Genomic DNA, 16,620 nt, shown 5'->3' on the forward strand with positions numbered 1-16,620 from the left:
TTGTGAGGTCCATTTGTGCTGCTGATGTACAGCAATAAATTTCGGACTTGTTGTAGTTTGTCTTTCTCTCAACATTTAGGTCTTGTATTCACAACAGCAGAGTGGCTTCCATAGCAGTCGCAGTTGCCTATGAACTGAAGCCCGCGCCTTGATAAATGCCGAGTATGAGTTAGCAAGCATATTAATCTCTTATTGCAGTATTTTACTGCCGGTGAGTATATGGGATGTCCACTGCAATCTCCTGTCACTCCTGATAGGCAGAATATGACAAACCCATAAGACCGATGCCTACACTGAAGATGCTAAGGTAGCAGTATTTAAAATTGAGGCAAATAGGTGCAGTGCGTCCAGCTTAGCGTACCCTTTTTAGAACAGGAATCTTATGCAATAAATACTGAAAATGCTGGAAAGACTGAGAAGGTCAGGCAGCATCTGTGGAGAGAGAATCAGAGTTAACGTTTCAGGTCGGCAGATGACAATGTCAGGTGGGCAAAAATCAAAAACGAAAGTAAGACAATAAGAAAAAATTGTCTTATTTTTAGGTTTTAAAGATCCGGTGTTTGCGAACCGAGGCCTTTGCACAGCTTGATGCAGCCGGACACTGTCTTTACACGAGGGCCCTCTGTTGGAATAGAGCTCGAATTACAGCCACAGCAAACCAAGAGTTGGTTTTCACAAAAGAAATCTTGATCTTATTTTTCAGTATGAAAAAAACTAACCACTCAGAATGCGTTTCCTCCTTCCACAACTCTCACACAGAAAGAAGGGAACGGTCATCAATGGCCACAAGCTCTTGCACAAAGCAACACTCGCAGCCCGCTTCACGCTCAGGAGGAAACGCTTTAACTCCTCCTCGTGGTTAGTGAGACCAGACACTTCAGAACACATTTCTCAAGTTAAAAACTATAGAAATGATCCCTAAAAGTATAGTCTTACCTAACATTGGCCGCCACACCGCTCTCCACACTCAGCACACCCCCTTTAACAGAGGCTGAGCTCCCACCCGCTTCGCGCCCATTCACAGCGGTCAGTGCGGAATCCACTATATATACAATATACAAATCACCCTTTGTAAATATAATTATAATTGTGTGAGAAAGAAATATAGTTGCTGTCATTCTGCCATTACCCAGCAGGCAGGTGATTTGCATATATTAGCAGCCTGTCTCCAGCGACTGTCCTGCTCATTGATTCACTCAGTGGGTGGAAGCCCCGCTCTGAGAGATTTAAACAGCAACTCGCCCTCCACCGCACGGATGGGTTCAGCGGGTTAGATAAAGAGGGAAAAAGATTTAAAATCAGCTTTGGAAACTGCAAATGAAGAATTATAGAGCCGGAGGAGCAGAGCAACATCTTACGCGGATAACAACAGAAAATGCTGGAAAAACTCAGCAGGCCAGGCAACATCCGTGGAGAGAGAAACAGAGTCAACGTTTCAGGTCGAAACCCTTTGTCAGGACTGAGAAAAAAGCAGGAAATGAAACAGATTAAAAGGCTCACTGCCACACCCCCTCTAGGAATGCCTACCTTGAAGAAGTTCTGCTCTTCTCTTCGACGGGATCTCCGTTTGGCTCTTCAACCTTGTTCATCTTCATTGCTTTCAGTTTCCCTTCTCATGTTTGATCAGACTCAGTTTCACAGCCACTCTCCACCAGTCCTATCACCATCTCGTCTGGTTTTGAACACCTCTTAATGTCTCTTCACTTCTCTTTTGTTCTCTCATCACCATTTCCCGGCCCCCAAACTGGCCTTTTAATCTGTTTCATTTCCTGTGTTTTTTCAGTCCTGACGAAGGGTTTCGATCTGAAACGTTGACTCTATTTCTCTCTCCACGGATGTTGCCTGGCCTGCTGAGTTTTTCCAGCATTTTCTGTTGTAATTTCGGATTCCCAGCATCTGTAGTATTTTTCTATCTGACGGGGGTGCTTTAACTTCCTCCAGATGAACTTGGGAAGATTGAATCTGACATCTTCGGCCCTGACCACGAACTTCATTCCCTCATCACCAACCAGAATCATAGAATCATAGAATAGTGCAGCACAGAAGGAGGCCATTCGGCCCATCGAGTCTATGCCGGCTCTTTCAAAGAGCAATGCAGTCAGTCCCACTCCCCCCGCTCTTTCCCCATATCCCTGCAATTTTTTCTCCTTCAAGTATTTATCCAATTCCTTTTTGAAGGCTGCAATTGAATCTGTATCCACCGCCCTATCAGGCAGTGCATTCCAAAGCCTAATCACTCATTATGTAAAAAAGTATTTCCTCATGTCACTTTTTTAAGGTTGGTTGGGTTTTTCTTCGTTCCTGGGATGTGGGCGTTGCTGGCAAGGTTGGTATTTATTGCCCATCCCTAATTGCCCTTGAGAAGGTGGTGGTGAGCCGCCTTGAACCACAGAGGGCAGTTAAGAGTCAACCACGTTGCTGTGGGTCTGGAGTCACATATAGGCCAGACCGGGTAAGGACGACAGATTTCCTTCCCTAAAGGACATTAGTGAACCAGATGGGTTTTTACGACATTCTAGTAGTTACATGGTCACCATTACTGACACTAGCTTTTTATTCCAGATTTATTTAATTAACTGAATTAAAATTCCCCAGCTGCCGTGGTGGGATTTGAACTCACGTCTCTTAAATGAATCCAGTAATATCACCTCCATCACTCTGTTCAGAGTCCATTCCAAGTGCTGATCACTGTATGTGTCAAGGAGAATGTCTCGATATCAGTCCTAAAATTACCGTTTAATAGTTTGAACTTGTGTCCTAATTCTGTTTAAAATAATACACCATTACTGACACTAGTTTTTAATTCCAGATTTATTTAATTAACTGAATTTAAATTCCCCAGCTGCCTGTGGTGGTGATTTGAACTCCCATCTGCCAGATCATGAGATCCCGGTCTCTGGACTACAAGTCCAGTATCATAACCACTGCGCTACCGTACCCGTGTCCAGCACGCTGGGCCTTGCCTATTCCCCTTTAGCTACCCTGCTAATTACATCCTCAAAATACTCTAATAAATTTGATAAACACGATTTCCCTTTCATAAAACCATGTTGACTCTGCCTAATCATTCTATGATTTTCTACAAGTTCAATATTCGTACAAGTTCCTTAATTATCTGAAACCCCTTTCCGGCCACTTCTCAAACTGAACCAGACTATTTGCAACCTTAACGTCCAGTTAATCCCCGAATTCAGTTCCCACATCCTCACCATCACAACGACCTCCTACTTCCACTTCTGTAACATTGCCGCTGCCTCTACCTCAGCCATGCCGAGACCAATTCCAGATTTGACTATTCCAATGCTCTCCAGGCCAGCCTCTCATCCTCCATAAACTTCAGTTTATCCAATCCTCTGCTATTCTCCATACAAAGGCACGTTCTATCTCTTTCTTTACCCATATCCTATCCTGTAGAAAGTTCCACTCACGCACCTCTCTGACCTCACTGATCTATGTTGGCTCATAATCTACAAAAGCCTTAAATTTAAAATTCTCATCCCCTTATTTAAATCACTCCACGGTCGCAGCCTACCCTATCTGTAACCTCCTCCTTCCCTGTAACCTCCTCCTGCCCTACAACCTCCTTCATCCCAAACTCTGACTGGAAGCTTACTGGGAGATAAAAGTGGGAAAGGTGTCCCACTGACCTGTGCCACGTACACAGGCACCAAGAACACACCACAACTGACCATCAGGCTTTTCCAGAGAATGTGCTGCACCCGCATAGACAGCTGTTTCTTTACAATGTTGATTTGACCTCCCAGTTCCTGGTGTACACCCAAGCCCCTCCAAACCCGATCCCCAGGAGTGGAGCAATTTGATCAAATTGTGGATTCTCTTCCGAGCCCCAATTTGGAGAACACATCCAATATGTACATGTGCGATATCCTATCAAAGACCTTCCCCTGAGGTCCACCTGTCTGTCACCTACCAGGGTGCACATATCCCTCAGTAACGTGATAACAGGCGCAGGTCTGTTCCAGTAGATCACCAGCTCCAGACCACACTTGACCTGGTTAGGATTTTTTAGTTGACATTAAGCAGTCATATAGGTTGCCAATTCCTGCTGTTGTCTCTCTCCCCCTGATGCTTGGAGAGGCAGAGAACTGCATATTTCCAGCAGATCTGGTCCCACAGAACCGAGTATAACCCGAATACTGGAGTGAAGCTGATAGAAAGCTCTTCCAGCCCTCAGATAGGTAAAAAGCAAAGAGACTTGCATTTCTATAGCGCCTTTCACAACCACAGGACGTTGTCCCAAAGTGCTTTACAGCCAATCGAAGTTTTGAGGTGTAGTTACTGTTGTAATGTAGGAAATGTGGCAGATAATTTGCGCACAGCAAAATCCCACAAGCAGCGATGTGATAATGACCAGATAATCTTATTTTAGTGATGTTGGTTGAGGGATAAATATCGGCCAGGACACCGGGGAGAACTCCCCTGCTCTTCTTCGAATAGTGTCAGTGGAATCTTCTACATCCACCTGAGAAAGCAGACGGGGCCTCGGTTTAACATCTTATCCGAAAGAGGCCACCATCCGACAGTGCAGCGCTCCCTCAGTACTGCCCCGCCAACAGCACAGTGCTCCCTCAGTTCTGCCCCTCCAACAGTGCGGCGCTCCCTCAGTACTGCCCCTCCGACAGTGCGGCGCTCCCTCAGTACTGCCCCTACGACAGTGCAGCGCTCCCTCAGTACTGCCCCTCCGACAGTGCAGTGCTCCCTCAGTACTGCCCCTCCGACAGTGCGGCGCTCCCTCAGTACTGCCCTTGCGAAAGTGCGGCGCTCCCTCAGTACTGCCCCTCCGACAGTGCGGCGCTCCCTCAGTACTGCACTGGAGTGTGACCCTGGATTTTGTGCTCAAGTTTCACTGAGTGGGCTTTGACCCACAGCCTTCTGTCTCAGTGGCGAGAGTGCTACCCGCTGAGCCACGGCTGACTTATAACACTTAAATAGCAACGGTACCTGATGAGTCAAACACGGAGAAAACCTGAGGCAGCGATGGAAGAGAGGAAGTGTCAGATCGGGGGATATTCAGGAAGATTTTCACTTTGCACTTTGAAATAACATGGGGAATAATAAGGTGCAAGTTGATAAATGAATCGATACAGGAAGCGGAATACGTCAAACTATCACGTTACTGACATGAATACAAAAGCAAAATACTGCGGATGCTGCAATCTTTAATAAAAACATAAAATGCTGGAAACACTCAGCAGGTCAGGCAGCATCTGTGGAGAGAGAAACAGAGTTAACGTTTCAGGCCGGTGACCCTTCGGCAGAACAAGAAGTCCTGGTTAGTTGCTGCCAATCACGGGTTTTCGACATTGATAGATTGTAAGAAGCCCGAGGGAAGGAATTTCTCAGTTGTGAGGTCCATTTGTGCTGCTGATGTACAGCAATAAATTTCGGACTTGTTGTAGTTTGTCTTTCTCTCAACATTTAGGTCTTGTATTCACAACAGCAGAGTGGCTTCCATAGCAGTCGCAGTTGCCTATGAACTGAAGCCCGCGCCTTGATAAATGCCGAGTATGAGTTAGCAAGCATATTAATCTCTTATTGCAGTATTTTACTGCCGGTGAGTATATGGGATGTCCACTGCAATCTCCTGTCACTCCTGATAGGCAGAATATGACAAACCCATAAGACCGATGCCTACACTGAAGATGCTAAGGTAGCAGTATTTAAAATTGAGGCAAATAGGTGCAGTGCGTCCAGCTTAGCGTACCCTTTTTAGAACAGGAATCTTATGCAATAAATACTGAAAATGCTGGAAAGACTGAGAAGGTCAGGCAGCATCTGTGGAGAGAGAATCAGAGTTAACGTTTCAGGTCGGCAGATGACAATGTCAGGTGGGCAAAAATCAAAAACGAAAGTAAGACAATAAGAAAAAATTGTCTTATTTTTAGGTTTTAAAGATCCGGTGTTTGCGAACCGAGGCCTTTGCACAGCTTGATGCAGCCGGACACTGTCTTTACACGAGGGCCCTCTGTTGGAATAGAGCTCGAATTACAGCCACAGCAAACCAAGAGTTGGTTTTCACAAAAGAAATCTTGATCTTATTTTTCAGTATGAAAAAAACTAACCACTCAGAATGCGTTTCCTCCTTCCACAACTCTCACACAGAAAGAAGGGAACGGTCATCAATGGCCACAAGCTCTTGCACAAAGCAACACTCGCAGCCCGCTTCACGCTCAGGAGGAAACGCTTTAACTCCTCCTCGTGGTTAGTGAGACCAGACACTTCAGAACACATTTCTCAAGTTAAAAACTATAGAAATGATCCCTAAAAGTATAGTCTTACCTAACATTGGCCGCCACACCGCTCTCCACACTCAGCACACCCCCTTTAACAGAGGCTGAGCTCCCACCCGCTTCGCGCCCATTCACAGCGGTCAGTGCGGAATCCACTATATATACAATATACAAATCACCCTTTGTAAATATAATTATAATTGTGTGAGAAAGAAATATAGTTGCTGTCATTCTGCCATTACCCAGCAGGCAGGTGATTTGCATATATTAGCAGCCTGTCTCCAGCGACTGTCCTGCTCATTGATTCACTCAGTGGGTGGAAGCCCCGCTCTGAGAGATTTAAACAGCAACTCGCCCTCCACCGCACGGATGGGTTCAGCGGGTTAGATAAAGAGGGAAAAAGATTTAAAATCAGCTTTGGAAACTGCAAATGAAGAATTATAGAGCCGGAGGAGCAGAGCAACATCTTACGCGGATAACAACAGAAAATGCTGGAAAAACTCAGCAGGCCAGGCAACATCCGTGGAGAGAGAAACAGAGTCAACGTTTCAGGTCGAAACCCTTTGTCAGGACTGAGAAAAAAGCAGGAAATGAAACAGATTAAAAGGCTCACTGCCACACCCCCTCTAGGAATGCCTACCTTGAAGAAGTTCTGCTCTTCTCTTCGACGGGATCTCCGTTTGGCTCTTCAACCTTGTTCATCTTCATTGCTTTCAGTTTCCCTTCTCATGTTTGATCAGACTCAGTTTCACAGCCACTCTCCACCAGTCCTATCACCATCTCGTCTGGTTTTGAACACCTCTTAATGTCTCTTCACTTCTCTTTTGTTCTCTCATCACCATTTCCCGGCCCCCAAACTGGCCTTTTAATCTGTTTCATTTCCTGTGTTTTTTCAGTCCTGACGAAGGGTTTCGATCTGAAACGTTGACTCTATTTCTCTCTCCACGGATGTTGCCTGGCCTGCTGAGTTTTTCCAGCATTTTCTGTTGTAATTTCGGATTCCCAGCATCTGTAGTATTTTTCTATCTGACGGGGGTGCTTTAACTTCCTCCAGATGAACTTGGGAAGATTGAATCTGACATCTTCGGCCCTGACCACGAACTTCATTCCCTCATCACCAACCAGAATCATAGAATCATAGAATAGTGCAGCACAGAAGGAGGCCATTCGGCCCATCGAGTCTATGCCGGCTCTTTCAAAGAGCAATGCAGTCAGTCCCACTCCCCCCGCTCTTTCCCCATATCCCTGCAATTTTTTCTCCTTCAAGTATTTATCCAATTCCTTTTTGAAGGCTGCAATTGAATCTGTATCCACCGCCCTATCAGGCAGTGCATTCCAAAGCCTAATCACTCATTATGTAAAAAAGTATTTCCTCATGTCACTTTTTTAAGGTTGGTTGGGTTTTTCTTCGTTCCTGGGATGTGGGCGTTGCTGGCAAGGTTGGTATTTATTGCCCATCCCTAATTGCCCTTGAGAAGGTGGTGGTGAGCCGCCTTGAACCACAGAGGGCAGTTAAGAGTCAACCACGTTGCTGTGGGTCTGGACTCACATATAGGCCAGACCGGGTAAGGACGACAGATTTCCTTCCCTAAAGGACATTAGTGAACCAGATGGGTTTTTACGACATTCTAGTAGTTACATGGTCACCATTACTGACACTAGCTTTTTATTCCAGATTTATTTAATTAACTGAATTAAAATTCCCCAGCTGCCGTGGTGGGATTTGAACTCACGTCTCTTAAATGAATCCAGTAATATCACCTCCATCACTCTGTTCAGAGTCCATTCCAAGTGCTGATCACTGTATGTGTCAAGGAGAATGTCTCGATATCAGTCCTAAAATTACCGTTTAATAGTTTGAACTTGTGTCCTAATTCTGTTTAAAATAATACACCATTACTGACACTAGTTTTTAATTCCAGATTTATTTAATTAACTGAATTTAAATTCCCCAGCTGCCTGTGGTGGTGATTTGAACTCCCATCTGCCAGATCATGAGATCTCGGTCTCTGGACTACAAGTCCAGTATCATAACCACTGCGCTACCGTACCCGTGTCCAGCACGCTGGGCCTTGCCTATTCCCCTTTAGCTACCCTGCTAATTACATCCTCAAAATACTCTAATAAATTTGATAAACACGATTTCCCTTTCATAAAACCATGTTGACTCTGCCTAATCATTCTATGATTTTCTACAAGTTCAATATTCGTACAAGTTCCTTAATTATCTGAAACCCCTTTCCGGCCACTTCTCAAACTGAACCAGACTATTTGCAACCTTAACGTCCAGTTAATCCCCGAATTCAGTTCCCACATCCTCACCATCACAACGACCTCCTACTTCCACTTCTGTAACATTGCCGCTGCCTCTACCTCAGCCATGCCGAGACCAATTCCAGATTTGACTATTCCAATGCTCTCCAGGCCAGCCTCTCATCCTCCATAAACTTCAGTTTATCCAATCCTCTGCTATTCTCCATACAAAGGCACGTTCTATCTCTTTCTTTACCCATATCCTATCCTGTAGAAAGTTCCACTCACGCACCTCTCTGACCTCACTGATCTATGTTGGCTCATAATCTACAAAAGCCTTAAATTTAAAATTCTCATCCCCTTATTTAAATCACTCCACGGTCGCAGCCTACCCTATCTGTAACCTCCTCCTTCCCTGTAACCTCCTCCTGCCCTACAACCTCCTTCATCCCAAACTCTGACTGGAAGCTTACTGGGAGATAAAAGTGGGAAAGGTGTCCCACTGACCTGTGCCACGTACACAGGCACCAAGAACACACCACAACTGACCATCAGGCTTTTCCAGAGAATGTGCTGCACCCGCATAGACAGCTGTTTCTTTACAATGTTGATTTGACCTCCCAGTTCCTGGTGTACACCCCAGCCCCTCCAAACCCGATCCCCAGGAGTGGAGCAATTTGATCAAATTGTGGATTCTCTTCCGAGCCCCAATTTGGAGAACACATCCAATATGTACATGTGCGATATCCTATCAAAGACCTTCCCCTGAGGTCCACCTGTCTGTCACCTACCAGGGTGCACATATCCCTCAGTAACGTGATAACAGGCGCAGGTCTGTTCCAGTAGATCACCAGCTCCAGACCACACTTGACCTGGTTAGGATTTTTTAGTTGACATTAAGCAGTCATATAGGTTGCCAATTCCTGCTGTTGTCTCTCTCCCCCTGATGCTTGGAGAGGCAGAGAACTGCATATTTCCAGCAGATCTGGTCCCACAGAACCGAGTATAACCCGAATACTGGAGTGAAGCTGATAGAAAGCTCTTCCAGCCCTCAGATAGGTAAAAAGCAAAGAGACTTGCATTTCTATAGCGCCTTTCACAACCACAGGACGTTGTCCCAAAGTGCTTTACAGCCAATCGAAGTTTTGAGGTGTAGTTACTGTTGTAATGTAGGAAATGTGGCAGATAATTTGCGCACAGCAAAATCCCACAAGCAGCGATGTGATAATGACCAGATAATCTTATTTTAGTGATGTTGGTTGAGGGATAAATATCGGCCAGGACACCGGGGAGAACTCCCCTGCTCTTCTTCGAATAGTGTCAGTGGAATCTTCTACATCCACCTGAGAAAGCAGACGGGGCCTCGGTTTAACATCTTATCCGAAAGAGGCCACCATCCGACAGTGCAGCGCTCCCTCAGTACTGCCCCGCCAACAGCGCAGTGCTCCCTCAGTTCTGCCCCTCCAACAGTGCGGCGCTCCCTCAGTACTGCCCCTCCGACAGTGCGGCGCTCCCTCAGTACTGCCCCTACGACAGTGCAGCGCTCCCTCAGTACTGCCCCTCCGACAGTGCAGTGCTCCCTCAGTACTGCCCCTCCGACAATGCGGCGCTCCCTCAGTACTGCCCCTACGACAGTGCAGCGCTCCCTCAGTACTGCCCCTCCGACAGTGCAGCGCTCCCTCAGTACTGCCCCTCCGACAGTGCGGCGCTCCCTCAGTACTGCACTGGAGTGTGACCCTGGATTTTGTGCTCAAGTTTCACTGAGTGGGCTTTGACCCACAGCCTTCTGTCTCAGTGGCGAGAGTGCTACCCGCTGAGCCACGGCTGACTTATAACACTTAAATAGCAACGGTACCTGATGAGTCAAACACGGAGAAAACCTGAGGCAGCGATGGAAGAGAGGAAGTGTCAGATCGGGGATATTCAGGAAGATTTTCACTTTGCACTTTGAAATAACATGGGGAATAATAAGGTGCAAGTTGATAAATGAATCGATACAGGAAGCGGAATACGTCAAACTATCACGTTACTGACATGAATACAAAAGCAAAATACTGCGGATGCTGCAATCTTTAATAAAAACATAAAATGCTGGAAACACTCAGCAGGTCAGGCAGCATCTGTGGAGAGAGAAACAGAGTCAACGTTTCAGGCCGGTGACCCTTCGGCAGAACAAGAAGTCCTGGTTAGTTGCTGCCAATCACGGGTTTTCGACATTGATAGATTGTAAGAAGCCCGAGGGAAGGAATTTCTCAGTTGTGAGGTCCATTTGTGCTGCTGATGTACAGCAATAAATTTCGGACTTGTTGTAGTTTGTCTTTCTCTCAACATTTAGGTCTTGTATTCACAACAGCAGAGTGGCTTCCATAGCAGTCGCAGTTGCCTATGAACTGAAGCCCGCGCCTTGATAAATGCCGAGTATGAGTTAGCAAGCATATTAATCTCTTATTGCAGTATTTTACTGCCGGTGAGTATATGGGATGTCCACTGCAATCTCCTGTCACTCCTGATAGGCAGAATATGACAAACCCATAAGACCGATGCCTACACTGAAGATGCTAAGGTAGCAGTATTTAAAATTGAGGCAAATAGGTGCAGTGCGTCCAGCTTAGCGTACCCTTTTTAGAACAGGAATCTTATGCAATAAATACTGAAAATGCTGGAAAGACTGAGAAGGTCAGGCAGCATCTGTGGAGAGAGAATCAGAGTTAACGTTTCAGGTCGGCAGATGACAATGTCAGGTGGGCAAAAATCAAAAACGAAAGTAAGACAATAAGAAAAAATTGTCTTATTTTTAGGTTTTAAAGATCCGGTGTTTGCGAACCGAGGCCTCTGCACAGCTTGATGCAGCCGGACACTGTCTTTACACGAGGGCCCTCTGTTGGAATAGAGCTCGAATTACAGCCACAGCAAACCAAGAGTTGGTTTTCACAAAAGAAATCTTGATCTTATTTTTCAGTATGAAAAAAACTAACCACTCAGAATGCGTTTCCTCCTTCCACAACTCTCACACAGAAAGAAGGGAACGGTCATCAATGGCCACAAGCTCTTGCACAAAGCAACACTCGCAGCCCGCTTCACGCTCAGGAGGAAACGCTTTAACTCCTCCTCGTGGTTAGTGAGACCAGACACTTCAGAACACATTTCTCAAGTTAAAAACTATAGAAATGATCCCTAAAAGTATAGTCTTACCTAACATTGGCCGCCACACCGCTCTCCACACTCAGCACACCCCCTTTAACAGAGGCTGAGCTCCCACCCGCTTCGCGCCCATTCACAGCGGTCAGTGCGGAATCCACTATATATACAATATACAAATCACCCTTTGTAAATATAATTATAATTGTGTGAGAAAGAAATATAGTTGCTGTCATTCTGCCATTACCCAGCAGGCAGGTGATTTGCATATATTAGCAGCCTGTCTCCAGCGACTGTCCTGCTCATTGATTCACTCAGTGGGTGGAAGCCCCGCTCTGAGAGATTTAAACAGCAACTCGCCCTCCACCGCACGGATGGGTTCAGCGGGTTAGATAAAGAGGGAAAAAGATTTAAAATCAGCTTTGGAAACTGCAAATGAAGAATTATAGAGCCGGAGGAGCAGAGCAACATCTTACGCGGATAACAACAGAAAATGCTGGAAAAACTCAGCAGGCCAGGCAACATCCGTGGAGAGAGAAACAGAGTCAACGTTTCAGGTCGAAACCCTTTGTCAGGACTGAGAAAAAAGCAGGAAATGAAACAGATTAAAAGGCTCACTGCCACACCCCCTCTAGGAATGCCTACCTTGAAGAAGTTCTGCTCTTCTCTTCGACGGGATCTCCGTTTGGCTCTTCAACCTTGTTCATCTTCATTGCTTTCAGTTTCCCTTCTCATGTTTGATCAGACTCAGTTTCACAGCCACTCTCCACCAGTCCTATCACCATCTCGTCTGGTTTTGAACACCTCTTAATGTCTCTTCACTTCTCTTTTGTTCTCTCATCACCATTTCCCGGCCCCCAAACTGGCCTTTTAATCTGTTTCATTTCCTGTGTTTTTTCAGTCCTGACGAAGGGTTTCGATCTGAAACGTTGACTCTATTTCTCTCTCCACGGATGTTGCCTGGCCTGCTGAGTTTTTCCAGCATTTTCTGTTGTAATTTCGGATTCCCAGCATCTGTAGTATTTTTCTATCTGACGGGGGTGCTTTAACTTCCTCCAGATGAACTTGGGAAGATTGAATCTGACATCTTCGGCCCTGACCACGAACTTCATTCCCTCATCACCAACCAGAATCATAGAATCATAGAATAGTGCAGCACAGAAGGAGGCCATTCGGCCCATCGAGTCTATGCCGGCTCTTTCAAAGAGCAATGCAGTCAGTCCCACTCCCCCCGCTCTTTCCCCATATCCCTGCAATTTTTTCTCCTTCAAGTATTTATCCAATTCCTTTTTGAAGGCTGCAATTGAATCTGTATCCACCGCCCTATCAGGCAGTGCATTCCAAAGCCTAATCACTCATTATGTAAAAAAGTATTTCCTCATGTCACTTTTTTAAGGTTGGTTGGGTTTTTCTTCGTTCCTGGGATGTGGGCGTTGCTGGCAAGGTTGGTATTTATTGCCCATCCCTAATTGCCCTTGAGAAGGTGGTGGTGAGCCGCCTTGAACCACAGAGGGCAGTTAAGAGTCAACCACGTTGCTGTGGGTCTGGAGTCACATATAGGTAAGACCGGGTAAGGACGACAGATTTCCTTCCCTAAAGGACATTAGTGAACCAGATGGGTTTTTACGACATTCTAGTAGTTACATGGTCACCATTACTGACACTAGCTTTTTATTCCAGATTTATTTAATTAACTGAATTAAAATTCCCCAGCTGCCGTGGTGGGATTTGAACTCACGTCTCTTAAATGAATCCAGTAATATCACCTCCATCACTCTGTTCAGAGTCCATTCCAAGTGCTGATCACTGTATGTGTCAAGGAGAATGTCTCGATATCAGTCCTAAAATTACCGTTTAATAGTTTGAACTTGTGTCCTAATTCTGTTTAAAATAATACACCATTACTGACACTAGTTTTTAATTCCAGATTTATTTAATTAACTGAATTTAAATTCCCCAGCTGCCTGTGGTGGTGATTTGAACTCCCATCTGCCAGATCATGAGATCCCGGTCTCTGGACTACAAGTCCAGTATCATAACCACTGCGCTACCGTACCCGTGTCCAGCACGCTGGGCCTTGCCTATTCCCCTTTAGCTACCCTGCTAATTACATCCTCAAAATACTCTAATAAATTTGATAAACACGATTTCCCTTTCATAAAACCATGTTGACTCTGCCTAATCATTCTATGATTTTCTACAAGTTCAATATTCGTACAAGTTCCTTAATTATCTGAAACCCCTTTCCGGCCACTTCTCAAACTGAACCAGACTATTTGCAACCTTAACGTCCAGTTAATCCCCGAATTCAGTTCCCACATCCTCACCATCACAACGACCTCCTACTTCCACTTCTGTAACATTGCCCCTGCCTCTACCTCAGCCATGCCGAGACCAATTCCAGATTTGACTATTCCAATGCTCTCCAGGCCAGCCTCTCATCCTCCATAAACTTCAGTTTATCCAATCCTCTGCTATTCTCCATACAAAGGCACGTTCTATCTCTTTCTTTACCCATATCCTATCCTGTAGAAAGTTCCACTCACGCACCTCTCTGACCTCACTGATCTATGTTGGCTCATAATCTACAAAAGCCTTAAATTTAAAATTCTCATCCCCTTATTTAAATCACTCCACGGTCGCAGCCTACCCTATCTGTAACCTCCTCCTTCCCTGTAACCTCCTCCTGCCCTACAACCTCCTTCATCCCAAACTCTGACTGGAAGCTTACTGGGAGATAAAAGTGGGAAAGGTGTCCCACTGACCTGTGCCACGTACACAGGCACCAAGAACACACCACAACTGACCATCAGGCTTTTCCAGAGAATGTGCTGCACCCGCATAGACAGCTGTTTCTTTACAATGTTGATTTGACCTCCCAGTTCCTGGTGTACACCCCAGCCCCTCCAAACCCGATCCCCAGGAGTGGAGCAATTTGATCAAATTGTGGATTCTCTTCCGAGCCCCAATTTGGAGAACACATCCAATATGTACATGTGCGATATCCTATCAAAGACCTTCCCCTGAGGTCCACCTGTCTGTCACCTACCAGGGTGCACATATCCCTCAGTAACGTGATAACAGGCGCAGGTCTGTTCCAGTAGATCACCAGCTCCAGACCACACTTGACCTGGTTAGGATTTTTTAGTTGACATTAAGCAGTCATATAGGTTGCCAATTCCTGCTGTTGTCTCTCTCCCCCTGATGCTTGGAGAGGCAGAGAACTGCATATTTCCAGCAGATCTGGTCCCACAGAACCGAGTATAACCCGAATACTGGAGTGAAGCTGATAGAAAGCTCTTCCAGCCCTCAGATAGGTAAAAAGCAAAGAGACTTGCATTTCTATAGCGCCTTTCACAACCACAGGACGTTGTCCCAAAGTGCTTTACAGCCAATCGAAGTTTTGAGGTGTAGTTACTGTTGTAATGTAGGAAATGTGGCAGATAATTTGCGCACAGCAAAATCCCACAAGCAGCGATGTGATAATGACCAGATAATCTTATTTTAGTGATGTTGGTTGAGGGATAAATATCGGCCAGGACACCGGGGAGAACTCCCCTGCTCTTCTTCGAATAGTGTCAGTGGAATCTTCTACATCCACCTGAGAAAGCAGACGGGGCCTCGGTTTAACATCTTATCCGAAAGAGGCCACCATCCGACAGTGCAGCGCTCCCTCAGTACTGCCCCGCCAACAGTGCAGTGCTCCCTCAGTTCTGCCCCTCCAACAGTGCGGCGCTCCCTCAGTACTGCCCCTCCGACAGTGCGGCGCTCCCTCAGTACTGCCCCTACGACAGTGCAGCGCTCCCTCAGTACTGCCCCTCCGACAGTGCGGCCCTCCCTCAGTACTGCCCCTCCGACAGTGCAACACTCCCTCAGTACTGCCCCTCCGACAGTGCGGCGCTCCCTCAGTACTGCCCCTCCAACAGTGCAGCTCTCCCTCAGTACTGCACTGGAGTGTGACCCTGGATTTTGTGCTCAAGTTTCACTGAGTGGGCTTTGACCCACAGCCTTCTGTCTCAGTGGTGAGAGTGCTACCCGCTGAGCCACGGCTGACTTATAACACTTATAAATAGCAACGGTACCTGATGAGTTAAACACAGAGAAAACCTGAGGCAGTGATGGAAGAGAGGAAGTGTCAGATCGGGGGATATTGAGAAAGATTTTCACTTTGCACTTCGAAATAACATGGGGAATAATAATGGTGCAAGTTGATCAGTGAATCGATACAGGAAGCAGAATACGTGAAACTATCACGTTACTGACATGAATACAAAAGCAAAATACTGCGGATGCTGCAATCTTAAATAAAAACAAAAAGTGCTGGAAACACTCAGCAGGTCAGGCAGCATCTGTGGAGAGAGAAACAGAGTTAACGTTTCAGGTCGGTGACCCTTCGGCAGAACAAGAAGTCCTGGTGTAAGAGCCATAAAAGCTTAAGAAAATACTTTAAAATATTGGTTAAATAGCATAATACAGTTAATTTACCTGATTGACTTATTGTATTAAGAAACCCCCTATTTTCTTGCTCCAGTAGTATAGTCCGAGACACCCCCTTCATTCTTGCCACAATGGTACAGTCCCTAAGCCACACATGGTATGCAGCCATTTTACAGTTTAAACTCCACGTGGCTGAAGGAGGCAGAAGTTGTGAGGTTTGGAGCAATACAGTTTTTGACCGTGTTCGTTTATACGTGTTTGCTTTGTAATTCCGTTTGTGAAGTGTTATAGTAAACAGTTTAAAAGACAAAGCTACGTTTGGGAACGTTTTATTTCGACACACGTCTACTCGTTGTTAACAGCCCCACAGCTCAGTGGCTGCCTGTTTGGAAACTAAGAAGCGCCACTACACCTGGTTAGTTGCTGCCAATCACGGGTTTTCGACATTGATAGATTGTAAGAAGCCTGAGGGAAGGAATTTCTCGGTTGTGAGGTCCATTTGTGCTGCTGATGTACAGCAATAAATTTCGGACTTGTTGTA

General features: G+C 45.8%; 3 non-coding genes across 3 annotated transcripts; all 3 read right to left on the reverse strand.

Moving 5' to 3' along the window:
- Positions 1-717: 717 nt before the first annotated feature.
- On the reverse strand, positions 718-934 carry LOC147097502 (small nucleolar RNA U3). The gene has a single exon (XR_015074410.1). It is a non-coding gene; the product is annotated as a small nucleolar RNA U3 (small nucleolar RNA).
- Positions 935-6,081: 5,147 nt separating this feature from the next.
- On the reverse strand, positions 6,082-6,298 carry LOC147097503 (small nucleolar RNA U3). Its single transcript, XR_015074411.1, has one exon. It is a non-coding gene; the product is annotated as a small nucleolar RNA U3 (small nucleolar RNA).
- A 5,179-nt stretch (positions 6,299-11,477) lies between these two features.
- LOC147097504 (small nucleolar RNA U3) lies at positions 11,478-11,694 on the reverse strand. Its single transcript, XR_015074412.1, has one exon. It is a non-coding gene; the product is annotated as a small nucleolar RNA U3 (small nucleolar RNA).
- Positions 11,695-16,620: the final 4,926 nt, after the last annotated feature.

The sequence above is a fragment of the Somniosus microcephalus genome, chromosome 32 (genome assembly GCF_052327205.1).
Source record: "Somniosus microcephalus isolate GS21.2 chromosome 32, FLI_Smic_1.0, whole genome shotgun sequence".
NCBI classification, from domain to species: domain Eukaryota; kingdom Metazoa; phylum Chordata; class Chondrichthyes; order Squaliformes; family Somniosidae; genus Somniosus; species Somniosus microcephalus.